Source organism: Alligator mississippiensis, chromosome 3 (assembly GCF_030867095.1).
Source record: "Alligator mississippiensis isolate rAllMis1 chromosome 3, rAllMis1, whole genome shotgun sequence".
Taxonomy (NCBI): domain Eukaryota; kingdom Metazoa; phylum Chordata; order Crocodylia; family Alligatoridae; genus Alligator; species Alligator mississippiensis.
Genome location: NC_081826.1, coordinates 37,673,469 through 37,688,670, shown reverse-complemented (window position 1 = coordinate 37,688,670; position 15,202 = coordinate 37,673,469). Strand labels below are relative to the sequence as shown.

The window sequence follows — 15,202 nt, the reverse complement described above, 5'->3', positions numbered from 1 at the left end:
ACCAACAGTCATAAAAAAAGGACCAACCGTCATAAATTCCTACAAGACTGTTTTAGGCGGGACATAAGGAAAAATTTCTTTCCTGTCTGAGCCCCCAGGACCTGGAATAGACTCCCTCCAGATGTGGTGTGGGCACCTAGGCTGGACTCATTCAAGAAATGCTTGGATGCTTATCTTGCTGGGGTCCTTTGACCCTAGCTGACTTCCTGCCCCTGGGGCAGGGGACTGGACTTGATGATCTCCAAGGTCCCTTTCAGCCCTAATGTCTATGAAATCTATGAAATTTAATTTGTGGCATGCATGCCAAAAAGGTTGGCCTCAACTGCTTTAAAACCTTAGCAAGGCAGAAGGTAGGGTAGGGGACACCTTAGAGACTAACTGCTCAGAACAGCATGAGCATCAGTCTACTTTGTCAGATGCTATGTATATACTGGATATTGCATTAGCAATAAATCTATTAACCACATTGCTGCTGGTCCTCTACTCTAGTGCAAGTGCAATCAGTTTACCAAATCAAGTGCTGTATATATTATTATAATATATTATCCAATGCCTTTGTTACAGGTGTTGGGTATCTCCTTTCTCTGACTGCTGGAGGTTTCTTGGCTTCTTTAACCAATGCACCTCATGGTATCTGACAGCATCCAATGGTTGAGAAACATCCGTATCAAGCACATCATGGGTCGTCACCAATTCAAAGTCAGTGCCCCCAAGACCACTGGCCAGAAGCAAGACTGGGGAGATGGACTGAACCCCTATCATACACACCATTAATCAACAAAGACTTTTTATGCCTTTGACTATTCCCTGCCACAGCAATTGTACACCACATGCTAAATTCATTGTCTAATAATGTCTTTCCACCTTACAACTCTGTACCAATGTGGCAAACATGCGGTGGGGGATGGGGACAGGATGGGACGGAGTGGGGGTGTCTCACCTCTCTTCCTATTACAGCATTGCATTAAAACTTCTTAACCACCTTTACCTCAGGTAAATGTAGGTTGCATGACCAACTGCTTGTCTTAGATTATGTTAACATATACCGGGTGTATCTACATGTGTACATTTGCTACGCAGTATTTTAGGTTATTGTGCAGTAACTGAAAATTACTGCACAGTATGGGCATGCAGCTACATGTGCATGCCCATACTGCACAGTAACTATGGTAACTTACACCGACTTGAGCATAAATTTGATACCTGCATCATGCAGGCATCATATTTACACCCAATTAATTACTGTGCAGTAATGCACACATAGACACCTTATTCTGCAGTAATATTGCATGTGTGGACTGACTTAGGACTCAAGTTAATCCCAAATCGGTCCACACACAGAGTTACTGCGCTTTAACAGCTGCATGTGTAGATGCCAGCCTAAAAACCACTTACTGCATATTAACAAGGGGCATTTATACATATACATTTTCATGCCCGAACATGCACCGGAGATCTGGCGCATCAGAGCAGACTTGATTAATTGAGACTACTCCGCATGCGAGATGATGCTCATGGCGCTGCATTGTTTGCAGTTCTATAAGTGGAGAAATGCATCTGTGTCAGCACGAAGAAAATGGCACAGAAGTACGTTTGAACTAAAACACCTTTTATGTGTTTTAGTTCAAAAGTGGACTGCCACCATTTTCTGCATGCTGACATGCATTTTGCAGCTTATACAACTGCAAGCAATACAGCAGCAGGCGCTTTTCAAAGCACCTGGCGCTTACATGTGTAAAAATGCCCTTACTAAAAATGCATAGTAAGTTACTGTGTAGTAAAGGCACATGTAGAAGTGCCCACTATGTACCATGTAACTACCACGTGTGGGGTCCTATATTGATTCTCTTCCAGCTGTACAAGGCCATGTAAGTAATTATGATTTTAACAAGGACTTACCTCCCTCTCCCTTATTTCTGGAGGGCAGAAAAAAGTATTAGCCCAAAAATGCTGTCATTCAGAAAAGAGCTTTTCCCTCACTTCATACACAAGACATCAAAGAAGTGTCAATTCATCAAGCTCAATGCATCCACTAAAGTTCTGTAAACTCAATTACTATGTCAAGTCAGGTGGGGCACATTCTGTTCATCTGTCCAGAAAGTCTGTATGAACATAGTGATAGGGATCCTAGAAGTCCAGGGCACAATGACTGATTGGTCACCACATAGACTGAGCTCTTGGACACCCCTTTATTTCCCTTTTTAAAGCAAAATGTGTTGATAACTTTGAAGATTTCTTCTAGATTTTCTCTCCCAAGGAAAATTTCAAACTTTTTATTGTGAAGCAAAACATTTATTCTTTTCAGAATTTTGAGGAAGAGAACTTCCAACTTTTAACCAGCTCCATTTGCAGCCATTTGCTTTTCTAAGGATTATGTATACTCTGCCATGAGGACCTTCCAGAAGACAAAGCAAAAGCATTAAGGATTTTTTGCATAGCTATTCACTACCCAAGAGTTCTTGCAAAACTTAACAACTCTATCAAGATGGCAAAATGAAATGCAATCTAATTGTAGAGCATCTATGTTAGGGTTTAGCATAAAAAGCCATCCACAGCTAGCACAGTAAAACGGCAACTTCCTATAACAGGTTTAGATATTTAACATTTAACTGAGATTGTGGGAGTTACGAGTTCTCCATTCTGTGTAAGATCAGGCCTTTTATGACCAAAGACAGCATATTCAATGACCAAAGACATTCAATGACCAAAGACAGTGTATTCTATTCTAATTTTATTCTAAGCCAGTCATAATTTTTCACTCTTTATGCACTACAGGCTACACACTCACGTAACATATTTCCATGGCCCCTTAAATGTGAATTATCTAAGCAAGGTCAGGAATGGGTTTATATACAAATTCACAGACAAAATAAACAGCTGCGAATACAATACTTGACAGACTTATCCAGAAGACAGCAGACATCTCTGCTGAAATATAATTGCTCTAATTGGACCTGTGCTTGTTAAAATGGCTAAGTTAAGAGGACTCTGCAATCATGCTGCCACTCTACACAAAAGAATAGTACTGTAATAAGAAGCACAAATGAGCTGTAGAAATAATCAACAACCTTGCATTCATTTCCCCAACCAGTTGGATTTGGCGATTAGGAATATTTGTGCAACATAAGAATAAGTAGAATCTTTTCTTTGGAATGAAAAATTCTAGGGGTTGAATTGCATCGTAGCTGAAATCACTGCAAGTGTCTAGTTAGAGACTCACGTGAAGAGGTGCCCGCTGTGTTTCTGTAAGCTTGGAAGGGACACAAATGATGGCCAAGTTCGATAGGAACAATTGTTTGAATCTACTGCGTTCAGTGAATGAAGGAAACCTACCAAGAAAGAATCTAGCTGGGATTTATTTTTTTTTAATATTTCTGCTTTAACTTTTCTTGTTTGGAAAACAAGAGCAAGCCCCTACCTTATCCAATCTGCTTATCTAATAAAACTCAATTAAAGACACTTAGTCTTGGACTTTTTTCAAAACCCTCACTTTCTTATAAGTTGAGAACAAGTTTGAAGCTCTAAGAGACAACATCTTGATTCTTCAGAAGCACCTGTTGGCATTAACACATAAAAGGGTCAAGTAGTGAGTATTTTTTCAGTCCCGGCATAGAGCAGACAAACTACACACTTGTATTTCTATTTTTCATGGCTTCCAAAGGAAAATAAATATTCCTTTTAGCCATCTTTGAGGACAACAAAAATTAGCTATCAGGACCCTGACCACTGAATCAAAACATGGGAAGGACCCTGTTACTTCATCCAACAGGCTCTAGTGTCTTTTTTCAGGATTTTACATGGAGTGACATGTCTTCTGGGACAGAATTGGATCACAATAAAGAGTAAGTGGCTGGAGCTGATCCCTTCTAAGTATGCTCTGGAGGACAAGAGAAGTAACTCAGCGGAAACTAGGGCATAAAGCTTTTCCATAAGTGGCCCAAAATGCCACATATGTGAGAGTTAGACATGTAAGTGCAAGTGGAGTCACATATGGAATTAAGGTTAGACATGTAAGTGCTACTCACCCACCTAAAGGGGACTGAAGTCATCATAGATGATATCTTCAAGTTATGTGGGCTTGAATCTTCAAAGGTATACAAGCATCTAATCCCACTGAAATCAAAGGGAACTAGGCACTTAATTATCTGAGGACACTGGCTTCAGTAGCCTAACTTTTGCTGGGTATTATTTAGATGCTCTAGAAAATGCTCCACAGTGTAAATGTTATATTTAAAAATGTGCTTCATTAAAGAAACTCAACAGCAGTTATTGACACTGAAAAGCAGATATTGTGTAGGCATAACAACTCTGTCAGAGCATTATCACAGCGTGCATCTGGCTGCATGCATACACAAAGTGAGCTCCTCCTGGGTTGGAGTACTGACTGCTGCCCCTAGGCAGAGCCAAATGAGTGGGTCTGTGAACTCTCCCCTTTGCCAGTCTATGAAGGTACTAGCCCCTCTTCTGTCCAATCTGCATATATTAACAGTGCCTCTGTGCAAAAGGAGTGCCAAAGGGGGCTAAAAATGCTTGTCTGTAAAGGCTGTTAAAAAAAAAAAAAAAAAAGCTGCCTGTAAAAAAATAAGAAATTGTGAGAATGATTGAGGCAGGATGGAAATGTTGATGGACAAATAGAGGAGAGCAGTGCCACTTTGTGTCTGAGTATAAGGGCAGCTCATCAGCTGCAGGGAGCACTGTCAGGAGTGGGTAGCCCATGGAATCCTCCATAGGCTCCTTCTCTACCCCCAGCCACACGCTACCACTGTGTCCTGGCCACTGCCTGTCTGTGAAGGCTGCTCACCTGCAAGGCTACCTAGGGTCCAGCAGTCCTGCCAGGTGAGACTGGGAGGGGGGACGGTGCGGCCAGGATGGAGCTGCAGGGCTAGAAGGAAGGAGAGGCACGAGCGGGGGGGTCCTTGGAAGGATGGGGGAGGAGGGGTAAGGCTGGGGGTGGGCTGAGGTGGAGGCAGCACAGTGTAGTGGGGGCACCAAGGTGTGGGGGTGAGTAGGGGACTCCTGGGATGGGGCAGGATGGTTTAAAACCTTTGCTGCAATCAAGTAAGACATTATTCTCAGTGGGGGCTCAAGCCAGATTTAGAAAGTTGGCCTGCTGTTCCGAACCCTACTCCCCCTCCATTTTCATAGCTTCTCCTTGAGCAGCATAGCTGCTTCTCCCAAGAAGCACAGCTGCTCTCCCAAGAAGCACAGCTGTGTGGTATATGCAGGGAAATCTGAACAGTGAATGTGCTTCCAGCACCTCCAGCCCTCCTGCTATGGAATAAGCTGTATTCATCATGCTCTGTGCATCAGGCTGCCTGCCATCCACTGACCTGATGGGCACGCTTTGCCCCTTGTGGCATAGTCAGCATTTACAATAAATTTAGAATAGATTTATCACCATTAAACTGGATCCAAAGATCCTTCAAAACTTTTCATCTCTCTCAGATACCAGTTTTCATTTCCAGTTAACACCAGGAAAAAAAGAATGTGTTTCTTAACAACAACAGAAGTTTAAACAATTTTAAATCAATGAAAGCCATGCAATCCCAGTCTTACACACTGTTGGTAATGTTTACTGCGAAATTCATGGGAGCAAAGAACTACAGAGTTAAGCCCAGAAGATCATCCTTTACTCATCTCACTGCAACTATATATTTCTGGGGATTCCAGGTATTGGGTCAGTTCATGGCTTTGCGACTGGGGCTCATTAAAAATGTTTCAGTCCAAGCTTCCTGGGTTTCTTAGGAGCAAGTAGCATTCTTAACATTGTCTCAATGTCACTTTGTGGTTGCAAACAATTTGGTAACTAACAGCAGCATCAGCTTAAATTCCTGTGAAACAGGGCCTGATACTTTAGCTTTAAATGATCCAATGTTTTGTAGAACCTTACAAAAACTGAAGTCCAGCAGAAAGTCCAGAGTGTTAACACCGCAGAAGTGAAGCAAACTCTACAACTCCACATTCATATTTTCCAACTCTAGGATTTCAACATCAACTAAAGTTTTAATGAGAGCAGCTTCTTAGTGTGCTCCCTCTGGGAAATATTGCGTTCAGTGATTTCTGAACTGTAGTTTCTAATTATATTTTCATCCTGTAATGCCGACTGAAATGCAAATTTGATGACAGAACAATTCCATCCATGTAAAATAATTACAAAATTACTGTTTCTCAAACCTCAACTCTTATCCCCTGCTATTTAAGAAGATAAATTTAACAGCAGTATGAGAACAGCCAAAACGCATTCTGTTTCTTTAACTGTTATCTGACTGTAACTCTGCACAGATTTCAGGTCGCTGAAGAAGGTCCCTTTAAAATGTGAATATAAAACCATTTCAGAATTTGATTTGCGTACTTGGGCTTAGGACAAACCATGGGGTAAGCATGCACTTTCCTGCCACAATATCATACTCATGGCATCTGTGTTGAGTTAAAAAAGCAACTGTTCATTGAAATGCCAGTTCTACACTGCTGCTCTCCTGTTACTTAAACCAGTTATCGCTAGTGTGGTTTCAAGCCATTACTACCACAATGTAACAATTTCTAACAAGGGTGAAAACAACTTCTGCAAATGTAGTTTAAGGTCCTGATACCTGACTTTGCTCTCCCAGTTCCCTGTACAGTGCAGTGCAGAGGAATTTTGGTGCCCTGGGCAGAGTTGCCTGAGAGATGCCGAGCACCAGAGAGGCAAGTGAGGAAGGAAGCAGCACCTAGCACTAGAGAGTCTTAGGATGCGTGTTGTTGCTGCCATGGTGTGGACTCCATAGGGGCCTGCTGTTCTGGCATCCCCTCTAAATAAGCAGCCAGGGCTGGCATCCCATGTGTCCACCCCTAAATCAGTGCCACTGCTGGTACCATGCAGAAACAGCTATGCCAGCTCTGAACAAGCTAGCTCTGGTCCCAGAAGCAGTGTAAATTAGAGGTTTGCAACCTAATGCCTGTGGGCTGGATCTGACCCACAATATAATTTTATGCAGCCCATGAAGCCCAAATATTGGTAGCATTTTTATGGCAGGGGGCTTCTGTGGTGACAGTGCAGATTTATTAATCCCCACATTCAGTGACAGCAGCTGCGTCAGAAGTGCCAGCCCACCATAGACCAAGCAGCCCACTGTGCCTAAGGGTTGCTAACCCCTGCTATTGATGTATTACTGTAAAACTCCTCCCGTGCTACTATGATTTGATTCTCATTTGGCCTAATCAGACTGCTGCACTAACACAACTATACTGCTTCTGGTATCTCTGCACAGCACTGCACTGGGACATAGCCTGTGCGATAATGCTGAATACAATGAAGTTATAGCACTGTAACATCAGTGTAACTGAGTGGAGGATCCAGCCTTTAAAATGTTAAAAGAATTACCTATCTATCTTGAAAGACTTACAGCTTAGCATAAAAGCCAGATACAATCCAATGAAGAGCTGAATGTTTAATTATTTGTACGTGAATGTATCAAGCATTCCAGTGGGTTTTTTAAAATGTTACTGCTGAAATCCAGTTTAAAGGGTAGTGATGCATAGAGATTTAGATACCTTTTTAGTTAAGGTGTTCCCTAAGGTGAAATTCCCCAATTCTATGGTAATTGCTGATCAGTGCATTTTTTTTCATGGATAAAGAGACAAGGCTGTGTGAAGGGATAGTCTCCTCCTGATGCGCATATGAGGGTTTGACTCGTGTAACTCGTATTAAGGCTAATAAGAGTTACACGTGCCAGTCTCTGTGCAACTGGATAAGGCTGTAATGTCACTAGGAGTGAATGCAATGCAGTTTTGTTTCACTTTACATCAGATCTGTGGGTTTCAAATGCAACCATGTGTATACCCTAATGTCAAAGTCCCTAGAAACATAGCATGGAGCAAACTATGAGAAGGTGAACCCTATATCCTGTTTGCCTCACCGCTCACTTGCCCTTGGATGCTGGGTAGGAGAGGAGGTAACATAGAGTTATGGCACGAAAAAGGAAAGGAGCTGAATTATCTTATGAACTTCACTAGCACAGAAGATAAAATCCAAGTAGTAGTAAAAAAATATTTGATAATAGAAAAGGTCAACTAGACTTTTAAAATAAAGCATGATGTCCTTGTGAGCCTTGCACAGTGGAGTGATCTTTTCTACTAGCTACTTCCCTCCCTTCAGCTAAAAAGCCAACCTGTGCACTTTTACAGTTCCTGTATTCTGAATTCAGGGTTGATCTGTCAAACAGCCAACTTCCTCCCTGTTTGTTTAATAGCCTCAGATAAAAAAAGCAGAGCACCTCCAGAAAGTCCTATAAGGTTCACATGGGAGTGGGGTTGAATGCCCTCCAGTTGCACCAAAGTCAATGAGAGATTACCATTCATCACATCACCAGGTAGAGAAGACTAAACTTTCATTAGAGATTTTAAAGTATCATGGAGTTTATAAAAAGATATTAACTATAATGGTATTTTACAGTTGTTGCATATTGTTAACCATCATTAAATTCATTTAGACAAAGTGCACTCAGCGTGAGTCATAGTGATGTTCCACTATCACGAGAAACATTTAAAACATGAAGTTTAAATTATAAGTCTTAAAATATTTGAAATCTTTTGCACAAGTTTTAACCTTCCTGGTCTACATTAAACAGCATCAATTATAAAAGCTTTAAGGTTCTAAGTGCATTAATTTCTGTTCTTATTTTAAGCATGCTGAATTTAGTCAACTTGAGATTATTAGCAACATTTCTCTTTGCAGAAGTACTTTCAGTTTTAAATCACATTACATAGATTTACATCTACTTTGACATATCTGTTTTCTCTTTTATATTGCATTGTTTTAAATTCTTTTGCAGCTCTTTAACAATTTCAACATGGGGGCTGCTTTAAAAATAACATCTTCATCAGTAAACCCTTTAAACTTTGTTAGATAGTGAACAGGAAATAATTAGCTATAATAGAATTAGTTAATATATTTTTTCAGGAAAGAATACACATGATGCTTCATCAGTCATTTTTTTAAATGAATATATAGGTTCACACATACACACAGGCAAACTCAAAGGTATAAAACTTTAAACACTTGCATTCTGCACTTAGTAACAACTGCCTTTCTAGTTTTATAATATTAAAAACCAAACTTCTTCAGAAGAAAAAAATTATCAACATACTATTTTACTTTTCAATTATTTGGATTATTTAAGACGAGGGGTTTTTTTTAGCTAATCTTTCCCCACATAAAAGAAAAACTCTATGTGAGTGTGCACGGGAGAGAGACAAGAGACAGAGACAGAGAGAGACAGAGCACAGGGGCAAGAGCATACATCACAACAGTCTGTCTATCTTGGCATATTTGGGATTTTTTTTTCAGGAAGCTGTTGACCTTTTCCTTTGTAAACAGAATACAGTCAGTCTACCACATACGCCAAGACAGCAATAAAAGACTTAACATAGTAGGCTTGCAGTGCGGATTGGAGCATGCATGAACAAAGCTGATTTAAAGGAGAACTCAAACTTTTGGATGTTTCTATCAGTCTCTATCAAAGTGTCTATTAATTAAGCACAATGCAAATGAAAGAAAAAGTTAAATGATGTTCAGATTACTATGATCAGGATGATTTTTTTAAAAGTTCCAACAAAAGTACAAGACTATACTGAAGTCTAAAACACAATCCCTGAAGAGTTTCCTAAAGAAATTACTTGATTTTTCCCCCAACAGGAAATATTTTCCTAATGTTGTTCTATTTATATTCCATCATAGTTGTTCAAAGTGTCAAGAACCAACTATTACATTTTATTCACCCCTCATGGACCATTAATCCAAATTTAACTTTGCTTTGCAGACTGCACACAGAAATAGTATCTAGAAGCTGCTTTGCATTTGTCTAATAGTACTGTAGCTGTTCATCAAGGCAAACTTGCAGGCAAACCAAACGTGAGAACTATGAAACCGCAAAAGGTTTCCCCCCCCCTTTTTTAAAAGAAGAAATACCTGATCAGAGCATAAAGCAAACCAGTTACCTCACACTGCAGAAATGCAAGTTTTTAATAGTCCATGCTCTGGCAACCTCTGAGAAACAGCAGCAGCAACAGGGATAAATCCAGCATCCACCAGATTCTCACAAGCCTTTGGCTGTGTGGACTAAACCACAGACTGCCTCCAGCTGACGTCAAAGTCACTGTCACATGGCCAGATGAAAGCCAAAAGAGCATTGGTTGTCGTAGCAACCACAGCACTGCTCTGAAATTATTTCAATAGGTCATCTGTAATACTGTGTGCATATTTGAACCATCGTGGGCTCCTTGACAACCCAAACACCACAACCTCATTTAAGTTAGATATCACAAGGAGCTTATACCATCTTTTCTTCATGGCTGTTTTAATCATGTCCCTTTAAGAAAATGCACTTTCCTGGAAACCACCTCCCAAAACATCTACAAAAAGCACCCTTCTGATGCCCATCATCACCCGAGTGAAAATGCATCTCACAAAAAACAGGCTCTTTTCTATGCACATAGAGACACCTCCAGGATTGGTTTTGACCAAATACTTTACACATGGTAAAACTTGGTAATGCCCAGATGAGGGACTGCACCTACTGAACAAAATCAACCTCTTTAAAAAGTACATAGTACTGAACTTTAATGCAGAGCTACAACAAATTATCCATGAGTGTCAGCATCTCTGTCTGGAGTTGCCTAGTGAAGTACAGCTCCTTAAAACACATACTTGCAAAATAATACCAGTACCAAGGCAAACTATGTTTGGCAGTGCGGCTAACCAACATTGTGCAAGTCTGAATGAGAACAGCTATAGGACCCCAGCTGTGATCACCACCAATATCTGAATGACTTGGAGATCGGACCCTCCCCTTTCTATCCTGCTCCTATTCTATGCACATTGTTTAGACAAATGAAACAAGATCTTTTGCTTGCTGCTCTGGGTAGCAGTGTCACAGGGAGGAAAAAAAAAAATGTACTCACCTTCCAGAGCCTTATCCCAAAGTCAGACACAAGGCTCAAGCTTCAGATTTTCTCGTAATCTTAGAGCAGCTAAAATCAGCCCTTTTGCTCAAATTACCATTTGCTTTCTGCCTATACATTGCCACAGGAGACCTCTAGCTGCTGCAAAAGGGGGCAGGACAAGAAAGAGATTGAATTCCACCTGTGGAAAACCAGCAAGGAAAAGCAAGGACTTACAAGGAGAGTACAATGAATGAGAATATATAAAAAAAATATGATGCAGGGGCATATTAGAAACAGGCTAGAATATAAAGCAGAGTGATTAGAACAAATCAAACTGGAAAACTCTGAGATGAAGATAGTTGTGGCCACTTCACTTTATGAAAAACATCACAGTAATAAACAAAAGACCCACAAAAAGGAAAACAGAGTGGTGAGGAAAGGGTTATAGTCACATTTGAGGAAAGATTGCAAAAAGTATAAAATAGGAAAGCACAGAGCTAAAAGGCTAAGGATGGCACTAAAGGAGTTAGGAAGGAACTCCTGAAAATGGGTTAACCTTCCTTTTCACCCTATGTTATAGCACATGAACAATGAGACTCCTGATGAAATTAAAGGATGGTGTTATTTAGAACAAAAATAATGCTATTTTATACAGCACATAATCAACACATGGATCTTCCCTCTGGAATAGGTTGAATGGAATAGGAGCCATCTTAATGCCCTGGTTAAATTGAGGATGCAGAGACAGCATTTCATTACCAGAATTATTTGTACAGCAGCTACTGAAACTGAAATAATAACAGGTCATCAGCTTTCATGCTTCAAGGCATGAAATGATTGCCTGCAGGAGGCAGGGGAGACTCCTTCACCGAAAAGAAACAGCATGGCACAACTGGCTAGATGCCTTATTAAGGAAGTTCTGCCTCCTCCTTCACAGGAGATATTAGCCCCTGCCAGAGCCCAGGCATGAGGAGAGCCCAGCAGTTAGGATAAGTAGCTCAAGAGGCGAAGGCGCAGGTCTCTGCCCTGCCACATGTCCTTTCTCCCTGACCTTAGGCAAGATACTTATGCCCAAATCTGAAATCAATATAAGTTAGGTACAAAGGCCATGTCTCCCTGCTGTGTCCAGGACTACTGCTAAGGAAATCACTTCCCTAAACTACTATTGCTCCATCTAAGCCCAAGCACAGCCATTAGACAAGCAGAGACCGATAGTGGTAATGGGGAACTAATTCCCAGAGCCAGGCACATCCAGAGCAGGAGTGAGTCCTGACAAGGACTAATTTCCTCAGCAGCGATACCCAGCTCAGGAAGGATTCACCATAGATACTGGATATAAATACCTGTGAGGGTCTGATCTTTCATCTATCTGTGCCTTGATTCTCCATCTGCAAAAAAGGGCATAATACCACTCATGAATGACACGTGCCCCTGGCGGCTGGGGGGGCACAGCAGCGGGAGCGTAATGGCGGTAAGTGGGAGCTCCTGCAGATGCCACCAGCCCTGTTGGTGGTGGGGGAGGAGTGGCAAGCACCAACCAGGGGACGGCGACCACCCACAGATGCCACCAGAAGTGTCAGTGGTGGCCAGCAGGGATGGCTGACTGCCCTCAGACGCCACTGGCGGTGTTGGCAGCAGGGGTGTGGGGGGGGAGGGGGTGATGAGTGGCAACCGCCCATAGGCACCACCGACAGTGTTGGCGGCGCCTTTTTGTATGGGCTGCATCACCATGCTCAGGGGGTGCACATGCACCCATATGCACCCCCTACGTGTCGCCCCGATAGAACATCCTCAGAGGGGTGTTGTGACGATGTATAATTATAAGGCCCTTGTTACACACTGTACTTTGAGCTGCTCAAATATTGATTGGTGTTAGTGCTAGTTTGAGTGCTGACTGCTCCCCACCTGCACAGCTGTGACTTGCCACTAGAGGGAGGGTGAGCAAGGGCCTGACGAGGAGCTATAGAAGGGATTTGCCACCACAGGCAGGGCTAGTGAGCCAGGATAGTCTTCTATCCCTGCTTTAGGTGGGGTTAGGTGAGAAATAGATTGGGAGGAGCATGAATATGAAGCTGCAAGGCAGACAGTTAATGGGATGGGGTGGTAATGAAATGGGAGGTGGAAAGGAAATGAGGGTGAGGGAAATAAAGGAAGTCAGCCACTGAAGGATAAAATAAAAGTAGTAAAAATATAAGAAGAAATAAAGAGGAAGTAAATTTAAAAAAATTCATGTTTTAATGAGTCAGGATTTGAGATTAGGGTGCGGGGGGAAAGGAGGTGCTGGTTGTGATTCCCAGGGTGGTTGGGAGGTGTGAGTGGTAAAGGAAGGTGCTTTTGGGGGAGCTACTGCTCCTGCCTTGGGCAGGAAGCTGCAGCTCATGGGGACCCAATCCAGTCCTCTACATTATTCTCCCCCACAACAAACTCCACTACCCCTAGACCTCATTCCCGGACCCATCCATGCCCTATCACCTGATTAGCTGGTACATACTCTGCAGGCTGTTTGCACAGGGTTTAATCCCTGGGGTTGGGAAGGCAACACCCCTAGAGGCAGGAAAAGGGTTTTGTTTGGTGCTGGAACTGTCCCCCTGGGCAGTAAAGTTCAGGAGGTGGAAAGTTTGCCCACACACAACAGGAACAGGAGGAGGAGCAGGAGGAGGAGCCTGCATCCTGGGATGCTGAACAACTGCAACTTGGGTGGCTTATCTGCATGAAGTGGCCACACATTAATGGAACATGAGCTGGGTAACACAGATCAGAGATAAACCTGCCCTGGAATGGCATAACTTTAAGTCACCTAAAGTATGCTTCAAACTAGTTTCAGGTGTTAATGTTGAAAAATAGAAGGGTTAAGAGTTCCAGGAGGTGCCTAAAATTAATATTTAAGGCCTTTAAAGACTGCAAGGTGCTCAGACACAACATTTATATATCCAAAGAAGCTTGGGGTATGAAACCATGAACTGAGCCATTATAATAAATTCAGTCTTCTCATAGGAAAGTGATTCTTGACCAGGGTACTGAGACATCCTGGGGTGCCCTGAGTTCCTTTTTAGGGTGTTCCAAAATGTTAGCCCCTTTTAATGGTGCTCCAAAATGTAAGCATGTAACCAGGATTCACAAGATAAACTCAGAGTTCAAATAGGAATCCATAGTGTCAATGACATTTTGACCTGTTGCGCTCTTTCAGAGTTCTTTGCAACAGAAGAATTGCTTTGCTATTTTTCTGTAGTCAAAAAACAAGGGAAAGCTAAAAGGTGGCATTTTCCAAGGGTTGCCTTGAGTCTAATGAGGAGTATTCTGAGTCTAATGAATAACTACCATAGGATAATCCATAAAGCATAAGATGTTCTAGTAAATAGACTCTAAGGGTGCCTGTAGACATGTGGGGAGGCTGCTTTGATGCACTGTAATTACAGCACGTTGGAGGAGACTTGATACATCGAGTCTGCTCAACCATGCTAAGTAGTGCGCCTCCAGCAGCCTCTGCATCTCGTGTATCAGCATCCTTTCAAAAATGGCAGGAGGTGTGCTTTAACTAAAGCTCATTCAACAAGCTTTAGTTAAAGCACCCCTTTTACCATTTTGAAGCATGGGGATGCTGATCCATGCAACACTGTGGGTGATTAAATTCGATCGGCTCTCAGAGTCACTCTAATTAAAGTACCATCCCCGTTCTTCCCTCCCACTCTCCCCAGAGCATATGTAAAAATGCCCTAAGGTATCAGGCACTTTTTTTTACAACCTAGGATGAATGGATAAGTAGACAAAAACAAAATATAAAGTCTACATCTCAGATCTGTGAATGTGGGCATGCCATCTTGCTGTTTACATTAATCTCACAGAAACAATGAAGAGATCTTAGATGTATATATTGAAACAGAATAAAAAATGCCTAAAAATAATCTGAAATACCTAAAAACCATGCTTTATAAATAAAATATTTACAATTACTTGTAACACTAGTCAACAGGACAAGTGTAATGTAATGAATTTAAAATAAACACGTACTGAGCATGTATACATGAGACATTAAATGCACAGTAGACTAATTCTATTGCACATTAGCGTGGAAGGAAAAAACTGTGCTAATGCACAGAATTAATCTACTGCACATTAGCATCACAAAAAAGCATGTGTTGGTGTTACTGTGCAGTAGCTCCAATTAAAACACATTAAGTTAGTACCTGTAGTTATAGGTACTAAACTTAATGTGTCATAATTACAGTGCATTAATGAACATGTAGACATGCCCACTGAATAAAATAAATTTTAAAAAATGATC

General features: G+C 41.6%; 1 protein-coding gene across 4 annotated transcripts in view; it reads right to left on the bottom strand.

Annotated features, from left to right (window-relative positions):
* Positions 1 to 15,202, bottom strand: part of NCALD (neurocalcin delta) — a 210,791-nt gene that overhangs the window by 83,810 nt on the left and 111,779 nt on the right. The window contains exon 1 of one of the 4 annotated variants that reach the window (XM_019495743.2): positions 10,939 to 11,041. The exons of 2 other annotated variants lie outside the window; for them this stretch is intronic. The gene's annotated coding sequence lies outside the window, so the exon portion shown is untranslated. Of the gene's footprint in view, positions 1 to 9,975; positions 10,113 to 10,938; positions 11,042 to 15,202 lie in introns of those variants that run through there. One more of the 4 variants, XM_059723833.1, reaches the window with a different exon arrangement.